Here is a 12,588-nt window from a genome sequence, read left to right as displayed (position 1 = left end):
TATGTCCTCATGTTAAGTATCCTCACACCTTCTTGTCAACTGTCTAAATGGGCTATCTTGATTATCACTACACAAGTTTTTTTTCTCCTGCTGATAATAGCTCATCTTAATTAATTAACCTCTTACAGTTTGTATGGCAACTTCCACCTTCTCTGTATGTGTATATATATATCTTTTTACTATATGTTCCATTCTATGCCTCCGATGAAGTGGGCTGTAGCCCACGAAAGCTTATGCTCTAATAAATTTGTTAGTCTCTAAGGTGCCACAAGTACTCCTGTTCCTTTAACAAGAACTTGTTTTCCAAGAGTTTTCAGTGCTTTCCCAACAGAAAGTTAATTCCATTCCCAACATTTTACCACTACACATAACTTCTTCTTTGAAGTTCCTTGGCTTTCTAATACACTGTGGAATGCAAGTGTAGATTTCTTAGCACTAGAACTCTTTAGATAACCAAGATTAATTGTGTAAATACAACTATCTACTATATTAGAGTATTCAATTTCTTTTCCTTATACTGCAATTGACTGTTTTTTATAAATGGTAAAACTCCCTAGATGTTAGATGATGGGTGGCAATACAAATTAGAAAATAAATATTACAATAAAGCCTATACTGGAAGAAAAATTTGAATTTTTTTCAAATGTTGAACAACAACAAAAAGAGGTGCTCTATCAAAACTGCAGATTGCCAGCAACAAAGTCTTAAAGATTTCAAACCTGCATTCCAATTACGTTTATAGTTGTTATTTCTGCCACATGCAATAGTTAGCCTCTACCTGGCTAATTCCCCCATAAAAACAAAGGGATGCGTTTAATTAGCAAGTTGCATTTCTTAAAAGGCTGTCTTATTTTCTGCATAAGACCCAACTTTACCTGCATAGTACAGTTCAAGCTGCAAGATTCATAAGATTTCTGGAGGGATTCAAAATAGCAGACTGCCACCTGTCTTTTGCAGGTTATTTATGCAATGCTGCAGGCTAGAAATTAAAACTAGCCTACCATGAACAGCTGACAAAAGGTGTATGTCACAGAGGGCTCAGTCTGAAATATGTTTGGATATGGTTGATAAAACACTCATTCTTTTAAGTCAGTTATAGTTTACAAAGACAAATTAGAAAGATAAAATGTATATGTACTGTATTTTACAACTTGGTTTCAAGAAGGAATGTGAAATATAAGCCAGAGAAGGAGAAGAGGGAGAAAGGGACTGATTAAGCCAAATTAGACAATAATTTGGTGAAACAGCACTGACAGAGACTCAAATTATATATTTTTACAAATATTTTAAGGAAAAAATATAAGAACTTCCTCAGTGATTCTTATTTTTAATTATCATACCAATTTATCTCAGTAACTATGACAACAGTTTCAGAAAAAATGGTCAAAATATAACAATTGAGATGATATATCATAATTTTACAGGTTTCAGAGTAACAGCCGTGTTAGTCTGTATTCGCAAAAAGAAAAGGAGTACTTGTGGCACCTTAGAGACTAACCAATTTATTTGAGCATAAGCTTTCATGAGTTACAGCTCACTTCATCGGATGCATACTGTGGAAACTGCAGAAGACATTATATACACAGAGACCATGAAACAATACCTCCTCCCACCCCACTCTCCTGCTGGTAATAGCTTATCTAAAGTGATCACTCTCCTTACAATGTGTATGATAATCAAGGTGGGACATTTCCAGCACAAATTCAGGTTTTCTCACCCTCTGCCCCCCCCCCACACAAACTCACTCTCCTGCTGGTAATAGCCCATCCAAAGTGACCACTCTCCTTACAATGTGTATGAAAATCAAGGTGGGCCATTTCCAGCACAAATCCAGGTTTTCTCACTCGCCCCCCCCCCCCAAAAAAACACACACACACAAACTCACTCTCCTGCTGGTAATTTTACATAGTTTTACAGTTCATATGTTATAATCAAGCTTCTTTTAAAAAATAGTAATAATATTATATTACACTACATTATATCATATTATACTATATAATAAATATGTACATATTTGGTACACTGAAACTCTTATCACAAAGTATTGAATAGTAGATATTGCTTCAGTCTAATTCATGTGATCGTAGACCACACACATATACTATGAGTGTAAATTAATGATACTCAGACCTCAGTGGTTCAGGAGCCAAATTAACGATCAACATTACCGAAAAGAGCCACAGTAGTGTGAATTCAGTGTTTCATTTACAATAGTACTATATATTCATATTTAAACAGTATGACGGGAAATGTGTATTAGTGTGTGTGTGTATACATATAGATAAAAAAAATTCTCACAGCAAAATGACTGACCAAGTATAATTATTTTATCAATTTCAACTGATTAATAACATAGAAAAAACATCCTAGTTGGTTAATAACTTAGATTGGTTAATAATTAAATCACACAGTGTTTTAATATCATGTGATGCAAAGAGCCACGCATTAAAGAACCACTTGCGGCTCGCGAGCCTCATTCTGACTATCACTGGTGTAATTCATCCAGTGGAAATCAGCATAGCTCCTCTGATGTTAGCTTTAAACATCACCATCAATGGAACTGTTCTCCCAGCTTTAAAATTGACCATGTATGTAGTATGAGGGACAATCTTCTTTCATTGAAATATTTTGCTTTCCACAATCAACTCTCTGTACAACTTTTTATGAGTGATGTACCCAAATACTTGGATGCTAATATCTAAACTGTATTGTTAAATTTATTCACCTAAATTTGGGTTATTGCTGACTAGGTACTATATGTATCTTATGACTTTTAAAACAAACTTTGTATTTGTGGATAATCTAAGCACTATACCCATATGTACAAAAAGAAAAGGAGTACTTGTGGCACCTTAGAAACTAACCAATTTATTTGAGCATAAGCTTTCGTGAGCTACAGCTCACTTCATCGGATGCATACTGTGGAAAATACAGAAGATGTTTGTTTTTATACACACAAATCATGAAAAAATGGGTGTTTATCACTACAAAAGGTTTTCTCTCCCCCACCCTACTCTCCTGCTGGTAACAGCTTGATCACTTTACATAAGCTATTACCAGCAGGAGAGTGGGGTGGGGGGAGAGAAAACCTTTTGTAGTGATAAACATCCATTTTTTCATGATTTGTGTGTATAAAAACAAACATCTTCTGTATTTTCCACAGTATGCATCCGATGAAGTGAGCTGTAGCTCACGAAACCTTATGCTCAAATAAATTGGTTAGTCTCTAAGGTGCCACAAGTACTCCTTTTCTTTTTGCGAATACAGACTAACACGGCTGTTACTCTGAAACCCATATGTACAGACACTCTTTTCTTAACCTGTGTATTATATAATTTTTTTAACATTAGCTTTAATAATATTTGAAGGATTAGAATCCAGTTGAAGATCTGACCTTGTATATCCAAGTAATTCTCCAATTCCATCTGTTGAATCCCTTACTGTAATTAGTTTCTAACGGATGAAGTGGAGTTGCTAAGATGTTTTTGTTGTATTCTTACTTATATTTTGTATATTTTATTTATTAAGAAGCAATGGTTTCTTTTACATTATTACTTAATTGCAACATCCTGATAACACAAAACACAATAATAATATAATTCTATATGACAGTAATAACAACAGACATAAAACTCTGTTACTACCCCATTTGGTTAAATATCTGATTAAACAAGCTTAAAACTATAGCTGTTATTCAACTACAATGGTACATATTTGTGACAGTACAGGTCTATATGACTGCAAATTACCTCAGTGAACTTGACATATCCGAGGTTTTTGACTTTACAAGGTACACAGAAAACTGCTACTTGCACATATTTTACCAAACTGACAATGGGAGAAGATTTAAAACATGGTGTAGACTGTTGATATTAACACATTCAGCTTCTTCAAAACACTACGTGAAAACTTCCTAAAGGAAAAGTATAATTTAATGGCAAGAGTTTACATTTTCTAGTTCTGAACTATCTCTTGAACAGAAAAGTAAACTGCCACCTGTAAGAGCAAAGTCTTTGCTCTCTGTGGGAGTTTACGCAGCTATTCACCACTAACATGAGAAATGAGGTGATGCCATTAGAAAAAGTAATAAAAATATATTATCGTCACCTACCCTAAAGAACACAGAAATTTGTCAAAATCTTTCATTTTACCCATGCAAGGACTGAGGAATACTCCAGCTGCTAGAGTTAAAATTGAAGTCCCATTTCCCTTATAAATCATGGAGCTTTTAACTGGGCTGAAAATTTTTGCTTAAGGCTGGAGTCTGGCATACAAGAACTCAGTCCAAGAATGTTTAGTGTTTGCTTTCCTTTACAAAATGTTGTTTATTTTAAAAAAATCTGTTCAACTATTTTTAACTATGTAAGTGTGCTCCTACAATCCTAAAAATAGCTACTGCTGCTTTTTTTCAGTTGTAATCTTTCAGGCTCCATACTCCATGCTGCCTTTGAATATCTATCTATCCATCCATCCATTCCTGAGCTGTTTACTGAATGAGCGTGAACATTGCTTTTTTTTTCAATGAAAAATGTCATAAGGATTTTTAATATGTGAACTTGGTGTGCATGCTTGGCATCCGGATTAATATGAGAAACCATGACGGCTACCATCTCTCAGGGTAATAATCCATGCAAGAAGGATTTACACAACAGACCATGATGTCTCATTCAGTGTATTATTGACCATTAACTCAAAATGTACTCTTTAAAAGGTGTCAAAATACAGGTTTATACAACAGACTACTGTCATTTATCAAATTAAATAATAGATGCAGTACAAGTATATTAAAATTCATATACAGCAGCAACTAGTATTATTTATAAATATCCAAGTATACATTTGTATAATATCCATTTGTATAATATCCAATAACTTTCCATGCTAGCTTCCCTTGCCCTCCACCCATTTCTTTTTGACTGTCATAAGAAGAAGATATACAATACATTGAAATAACAATAAAGAGGTGACAAAAAAATCCCCAGACATTTTTCTATATGTATATATATTCTATTCCAACCTGAGGCAGATGAAGGTGTTTACTTCAGGATCATTTACCTTAATCAGTTAAATTATAACTAAAATGTAAAATGGAGCAGAAGGTTGGGGTGGGACCTTTTGAATGTACTTGGAGAGGTTGAGGAGGGAAATATGATTAGCTTCTATCAGTTTTAAAGACATGGAGTTTTGCTGTTTGTTTTCATTGTCTTGGCTAAAGAGAAAATGAGTACTTGTGGCACCTTAGAGACTAACAAATTTATTTCGTTATGCTCAAATAAATTTGTTAGTCGCTAAGGTGCCACAAGTACTCCTTTTCTTTTTGCGGATACAAACTAACAGGGCTGCTACTCTGAAACTTGGCTAAAGAGTTAACTCCTGTTTTGTAACAGCATTAAATGGACTCTCTGTTTGCCATCTCTTGTTTCTCTCCCTCTTAGGTATCTGTGCTAGATACTAAACAAGGTAGGTTCTGCTTAATGGGAACCAGCTGCGAGTTTTGCCCTCTGTCCCCCGTGATGGTGACCCCAAACTGCTCGCCGATTTCTCTAAAAAGTGGCTGGAGCATCCAGCCACCTCGAGCGGAGCCCTCCAGCGCCCCCTACCGGTACCAGACCACTATGGCAAAGAGTAAAGTCAGGCTCCCCACTCCCGAAACAAAATCACCAACACAACCTGGAGACCGTAAAGCAAAGAGCAAAGGTGCACAGCCATAGGAAACACATTGGCAGGAGCTGCATCACACCTCAGCAAAGAGCCCTGTTTGCACTGGAACAGAGTATGTGCTCAGAACATGGATCTATGGCGGAGGGGGAACTCCGGAGCGTTACTGGGCATTGATGCAACATCCACCAACAGTTTTTCTGCCACTCTCCCCCTACTAGCCCTCTCTGGAGACCCTACAGCCCCCCTTTCCTCTGATCAGCACACGGTGCTCCCTTCACCCTAAATGCTGGATCGAGACTCACAACGAACAGAAATACAACAAGAAGGGGGGTGCGGTAGAGGTTCCCTGGGTTTAGGTGTTGAGCAAATTGCAGGTGCACCCTGTGACCCAATCATCCCCCCAAATCATCCCCCCCATCCCTTCCTAGCCCCCAAGACAGCTGCAGCCTATACCACAGAAAAAAACATCACATCCCTTTAAAAACAGCCCCTCACTATGCTTGGTCACTTAGTCAAACCAAGTTTGATACACAGCTGCTGTGCAATCAAGTCTGTCCCCACAGCCCCTTCTCTGGCTCTTCAAATGGCAGAAGCTGGTGTCCTGCAGAGGGGAGAACAACTCGAGAGAATTGGGGTGGCTGGGTAAGGGGGCTGGGGAGGTGACTTTTATCTTGAACGATGTTTAAGTTGCCAGCCCACCACAGTGATGTTCAGATCCCGCACGGGGGAGGGAAGCCAAGTCACAGAAATGTTTAGTGCTCATGTCTCCCATCTCCCCCACCCCAGCACACAGTATAACTATGGGCCACCAAGAAGTTGCAACTGGTTGAGCAGCTTTCAATGTTTACTCACCGCAGCAGAGAATTCATACCCTGAGGCTGCTTCTCGCAATCGGCTCGGATCAGAGCGAGCCGACAGACCCCAAACTAAAGCACAACAAATCCCAGCACGCAGCAGAGGCAGAGTGAGGAGCGGCTCCGCAGGTGATGCGCCAGCCCGGCCCCCTAGCGCTTCAGGGCTCAGGGGGGCTCCAGGTCCGTCTGGGCGCCCCCGGAAGGGGATGGCAAGAGCCAGAGGCACACAGCTGGGTCAGGCAGGGGAGAGGCGGCCCTCCGCCGGGCAGTCCCTGGGAGGAGGGGGGTGAATACGCAGGGGGAAGCTGCCTATAAATCCAGAGCCGGGGGGGGGCAGCATGTAAAGCGAGGAGAGGAATCCCCGAGGAGGCGCCTGGTGATCCCGCAGGAGGAGAAGGAGACCCGGACACCGGCCGCTGCTCTCCCCTCGCTCGGCGGCGGCGGCAGCAGCCGCGATGCCTGTGTCCCGGGCTTCCCGGCGGCTTGGCAGCCCGCGGGCGGGCGGGGAGCTGTGCGAGAGCGCCCCGGCCACGGGGAGTCCGCGCGGGCGGGCGGGAGGGCGGGCGGAGAGCCGTGTGCCTGTGCCAGCGTCTCTCGCCGACTCCCCCTGCAGGCCTGGCTGGGAGCGGGGCTCCACTCTGCGCGGAGCCTCCCCCGGCGTGCACACGCCGCTTCTCGGGGCCAGGCAGGGGGTGAAACCAGAGCCCCGGTCGCCCGCTTCTCCCCCCGCCCCCGAGGCCCCCGGGCGGCGCACTCCCCTCCCTGCCCCAGCCGGTCCCGAGCCAGCCCCGCAGACACTGCCCCCCTGCAGGCGGCGGTAGAGCGCGCTCCCCTCGCTCTGCCCTTCCCCCCGCCTTCCCCAAAGCCCGCGTGTGACAGGTCGCTCACCTCCCCGAGCCCGAGCGGGGCCTCCGCCCCCTTGTGGGCAGCGGCGGGCTGCTGAAAGGCTATTTTTAGGCCTCGGGCTAGAGCGCTATAAAGGTCCCAGGGAGAGTGAGTGGGACAGTGAGACGTGGCACTGACTCTCCTGCGGGATAGACTCGCAAGCATCCTACTGCTCAGGTACGTGTGCGCTAGCGGAGTCTGCACGCTTGTTACGGGTGCGGTGCATGCCCTTTTCGTTACATGTCTAAAACTAGTGCGCCCTAGTGTTTTTCCTCTCACTCCGCATATTTTCTTGTTTTAACGTAAGGCCATCGAAGTTCACTCATCGCTTTTCCAGAAGCGTTGGCATGTTTCTATAAACCACAGTGCAAAGTAAACCACTTCTACCGTCTGCAAGACTGCCTCGGTTTAAAAGTGTAAAATGTGATTAAAGTTTCATCTATAAAACAAAAGCATGGAACGGATCCAGCGAACAAGAGCCCTACAATATTAGACTCAATTAAAACCACTGTAATCAAAAGCTGCTTGCAATCCAAAATGGTAGGAATTCAAATCGCCTGAAACTCCGCAAGTTGAAACACCACTTTGCCTTACTTATATAAGAAACTCGCTCACGGGAAAGATTAATGAATATGAAAGTTCATGTTGATCAGAAATAATGTAAGTTCCCAAGCTTCAGCATTTTTACTGGCTGCTTATTGATATGAAACCCAATATAAAGATAAAAATGTTAAGGGCCAAACTCTGATTTCAGTTACATCTCTATAACCTGGACAGTTTCCTTTAACTACAATGAGGTTTGATTTAAGAGGCATCAGCTAAGATGTTTCATAGAGTGTGGCATTTTCCTCATAATTCCTTAATCTCAGGCAATGATATATTTAATATAAAAAAAATTATCAAATTTTAAACTTGTCATGGAAACACTCACCCAATCAGATGTCATTTTTTTAAAAATAAAGCTTAATCATTTGGATGTATATTAAATTATAGATATATAAATATCCTGTATTCTGGTGCTTTCTGTAGATCTTCACCTCTTACATCAACTTTCACTTTTAAACTCTGGAATATAGACTATTTTTTTTTAATCTTTAAAAACAAAATCACAGGTATATTAACTTAGAAAAGTAGCCACTGTACATGCAAGTACTTCATCCAATAAAAATACCAATAGGATTGTTAATACTTAGAGTTTTATTAAGTTCCCAGAGCAGGGGTTTTCAACTTTTTTATTTCAGAACCACCTCTCTCTACCCCACCCCCATGCTATAAAAACTCCAGGGCCCATGGTGGGGGAGGGCTCTGGGCTGGGCGGGGAGGGGTCCCTCGGGCAGAAGTGTAGTATGACTTCTGTTGGGGGGCAGGGCAGGGGACAGTGGAGCTTGGGCCAGCTCCACATGGTAGGGTCTGGGGAGGGAGTGCCACCTCCACCCCTGACTCAGCTCAGCAGGCCACCCAGCCTGTCTGGGTTGCGGGGGGGAGAGGGAAACAAAAAATTATAACTCAAAGGTGGGGGGCTTAGCTCAAACAGTTTGAAAATCACTCAGGGTGCAAGCAGGAGGTAGCTAATGGGACAGGGTATCTGGGACAGTGTGCAGGCAGGGGTAGTAGCTTAGGGTGCAGGGAGTGGGTGGCTAAGGGCTGTGTGCCAGGAGTCCCATCCCGCCCCCACTGTCACTGCTCCCTGAGGGCTCTGCAGGCCCCCAAGCCAGGTTCCCCCCCACCAGCTGTATGAGCAGTCAAAGGGGCTGGGAGCTGACGCGCAATTACAGCCCCGGGCACCAGCAGGAGATGGGGAAACACCGCAGCTGCCTGCTCCATGGCACCAGTCAGAGCAGCACCTGCCCTGCACTGCCCGGCTCCAGCTTCCCACCCCCGACCTGGCCGGGGCAGGGCCTCAGGGGTGTGGGGAGAGGAGGAGATAGGGGAGTGTGGAGCTGCCCGTGGGACTGCCGAGTTCTCAGTAAGACACTGCAGTTTGGGGGGGCAATGCCTCCCCACCCCAACTCCACCCATGGGCTCAGGGCTTCTGCCCCACAGGGAGCACCAACGCCCGGGGCTCTGAGATTCAGCCCCACAGCTCCCAGATTTAGCCCCACAGAGGGCACCGGGGCCCTAGGATTCTGTTCCACGGCTCCTGGCTTCAGCCCCCTGGGTAGCGCCAGTGCTTGGGCTTCAGCTATGCAGCTCCCAGCTTCAGGTCTCAGGGCTCCAGGTTTCAGCTTCAGGGCCCCATAGCCCCCCTAAAAGGGCTCGCAGAAACCCAGGGGGCCACAGACCCCCAGTTGAGAACTGCTGCTATACACTATCCCATCTTTCTGACACTGTGTGTATTAAAGAATCTGTAAATACATGATGAAATGATAGAGTGACTTTCACAGCTGTTATAATCTTTTGTGTCAATGATTCTTAATAGAATGTTGCAATAGGAGATTCATAATGATTCCTCTGAAACAGAGATGATGCATGGGAGATAGGGTTGCCAGGTGTACAGATTTTGACCAGAACATCTGTGTAGGAGCAGGAGTGGGGACATGCTGCTGCTTCTCGGAGCTGCGCGGAGGCAGGGCAGGCAGGAAGCCTGCCTTAGCTGCTATGCGCCACCGACCAGACTTTTCACTGCCTGGTCAGCGGTGCTGAGCGGAGCTGCCAGGTTTCCTTTTTGACCAGGCGTTCTGGTAGAAAACCGGACACCTGGCAACCCTAGCGCGGTGCCAGGACAGGCAGGGAGCCTGCCTTAGCCCTGCTGCACCGCTGACCGGAAGCTGCCCGAGGGAACCCCTGCCCCAGCCTTGAGCCCCCGCAAACCTGAAGCCCCCTCCTGCACCTCAAACCCCTCATCCCAGGCCCCACCCCAGAGCCTGCACCCCCAACCCAGAGCCCATACCCACTCCTGCACCCCAACCCACAGCCCCCTCCCGCACTCCAAATCCCTCAGCCCCACCGCTCAGGCTGGAGCCCCCTCCTGCATCCTAAACCCCTCATCCCCAGCCCCACCTCACAGCCTGTACCCCCAGCCGGAGCCCTCACTCCCTCCTGCACCGCAACTCCCTGCCCCAGTCTGGAGCCCCCTCCTGCACCCTGAATCCTCATTTCTGGTCACACCCCAGAGCCTGCATCCCCAGTTAGATCCCCCACACATGCTGCAGCCCAGTGAAATTGAGTGAGTGTGGGGAAGAGCGAGCCACCAAGGTATGGGGAATGTAGTGAGCGGGGGGCAGGGTCTTGGGGAAGGGGTGGGGCTAGGGTGTTCAGTTTTATGTGATTAGAAAGTTGGCAACCCTAATGGGGGAGCATATGGGGTCATGTGCCCCTCCAGTTTTTGCTGCATGGCTTGTTCTGAGCATGCTCACGCGGACTGAGCATGCTCAGAAACACGGCTGAAGCTGGCTGCACACACTGTGCCCCCCCCCGCTATTGGCAGGCAAATAATCCATTAGAGTTTTATCTCAGGTGTTTCATACCCATTCACTAAGGTGCCGATATAATCCCACGGGAGAACAGTTCTAATAGTGACCAATTATTTTTCATTTTATTTTGTTTTAAGAAGCCCACAATAAAAGACTCAATTAAAAAGCTACATGAAAGTGGCCATTATATTACTGTCTTAAAAGAGAACTACAAAATGTAAAATTATTCTAGTCACTACATGTAATAACAGTTGAGTAAATCATTACAAAAAAATTCATGATTGGACAGGGTGATTTCCATATATATATATATATATATATATTGCAATAAGCTCTTGAAAGGAGAGACTGTCTTTTCTATTCTTTGTGTGTACAATACCTAGTACAATGGGGCTGTGATCTCTGACTGGGGCCTCTAGGCGCTATCCAGTACAAAAAGTTGGGACTAGGAGGTGTTAGGGACTGGAACTGAGGAAGTCGATCTTCTGCCTGACTAGGGATGGTAGAGAGACAGACAAAGAAAGGACAGAAAGTGGATTTACCTAAGTCTGCCTGTGAGGAGTTCTATGCATGAGTAAATCTGTCTGTAGTGCTTTAAGGTTTAAAGAGATACTAGCACACTGTCAGAAAATGTAGGCCCAAGATTTAGATTCTCTAAGCAACAGAGGACAAGGGAGGAGGAGGATTTAACAAACCTATTCAAATCTTTTTTTTTACTAATTGTTTACTTTGTGTTTTATTAAAACTTTATTAATATAGCACCCATTGGTATTGTGACCCAGGGATCCCTGGATGCTAATTGGTAGAGGGTAGAGGGGGTCCATAGGGCTGTACAGGGATCCCCTGGGTTGGATATCTGCATAATAATTCACCAAAGTGTCACATGTGAGGTCTCTACTGAGAGCAAGTAGCTTACTGTTCATCATAATCATTGCAAAATGTATAAAGAGATAATATCTAAGGAGTTATGTCTCTTATAAGAAACTTAGCGGTGCCATAGGAGTTAGCAAAGAGAGCTGAAAACAGGGGAGTTTGAGTGGGAGTTTGTAAGCGGAGTATGGTGGAGGGTGTGTGTGGTTTTTTTGTTGGTTGTTTTTGGGTTTTCCTTCTTGACAGGAGCTTAGGGGGGAAGACTCTGACAGCTACAGAGGCAGCAGTGGTAGAGACCTGAAAAATGTAAGAGACAATGAAGATGACTGGATGTGGAAGCTGCGGGACATATATTATTTTGGAGTGCATACCCAAAAGGTGCTTCATTTGGATGAAGTCTCACCCGACAGATCTAATGGAAGAGAAGATCAAAGGTTTGGAGATGCAGCTAGAAACTGTGGTTGAGTTTAGAAGGGGTTTGATCAGATGACGGAGGGAAGGAGAGAAGAGGCTGAAGGGAAACTTTAAGATTTGCAGATGCATGCCGGACCAGTGAACTGTGAAGACAGACTGCTGGATGAGGAAAGTGGCCAGTGGAAGCATGTGAGTACAAGAACAAGGCAGAGAAAAAGACCAACTAGCAAAGGAGAAATAGAGCTCAGGAAGAGGTTTGCTGAGCTGAAAAATGAAGGGGAGAGGCAGGCAGTAACAGAAGATGGGAGAGCAAGGAAGAAGAGAAAAGTGGTACTCCACAAGAAAAGGAGAAGAGACTTTGGAGATAGCCAGAGCTCGGAGCCCCAGGAGGATAGAGAATAGAGGATGATTCACAGAAGATTGCAAGTGAGAACAAAAGAGAAGAGGACTTGCAACCAGAAAGAACAGAAAGGGGAAGGCTGGAGAAGGGC

The 12,588-nt window shown here is 44.5% G+C and overlaps 1 protein-coding gene and 1 long non-coding RNA gene across 4 annotated transcripts in view; one reads left to right on the top strand and one right to left on the bottom strand.

Annotated features, from left to right (window-relative positions):
• The window catches only part of SEMA5A (semaphorin 5A), a 659,545-nt gene extending 652,073 nt beyond the window's left edge, over positions 1 to 7,472 (bottom strand). For 2 of the 3 annotated variants that reach the window (XM_084619686.1, XM_084619685.1), the window contains exon 1: positions 6,514 to 7,033. The gene's annotated coding sequence lies outside the window, so the exon portion shown is untranslated. Of the gene's footprint in view, positions 1 to 6,513; positions 7,034 to 7,403 lie in introns of those variants that run through there. The other variant, XM_084619687.1, reaches the window with a different exon arrangement.
• LOC311516058 overlaps positions 7,438 to 12,588 on the top strand; it is a 100,380-nt gene continuing 95,229 nt past the window's right edge. The window contains exon 1 of the long non-coding RNA XR_014710309.1: positions 7,438 to 7,577. This is a non-coding gene — a long non-coding RNA (uncharacterized lncRNA). The remainder of the gene's footprint in view (positions 7,578 to 12,588) is intronic.

The sequence above is a fragment of the Lepidochelys olivacea genome (assembly GCF_965140295.1).
Source record: "Lepidochelys olivacea isolate rLepOli2 genome assembly, chromosome: 2".
In the NCBI taxonomy this organism is placed as follows: Eukaryota; Metazoa; Chordata; order Testudines; family Cheloniidae; genus Lepidochelys; species Lepidochelys olivacea.
The sequence above is the reverse complement of the archived record's forward strand: the minus strand, read 5'-3'. Positions and strand labels throughout refer to the sequence as shown.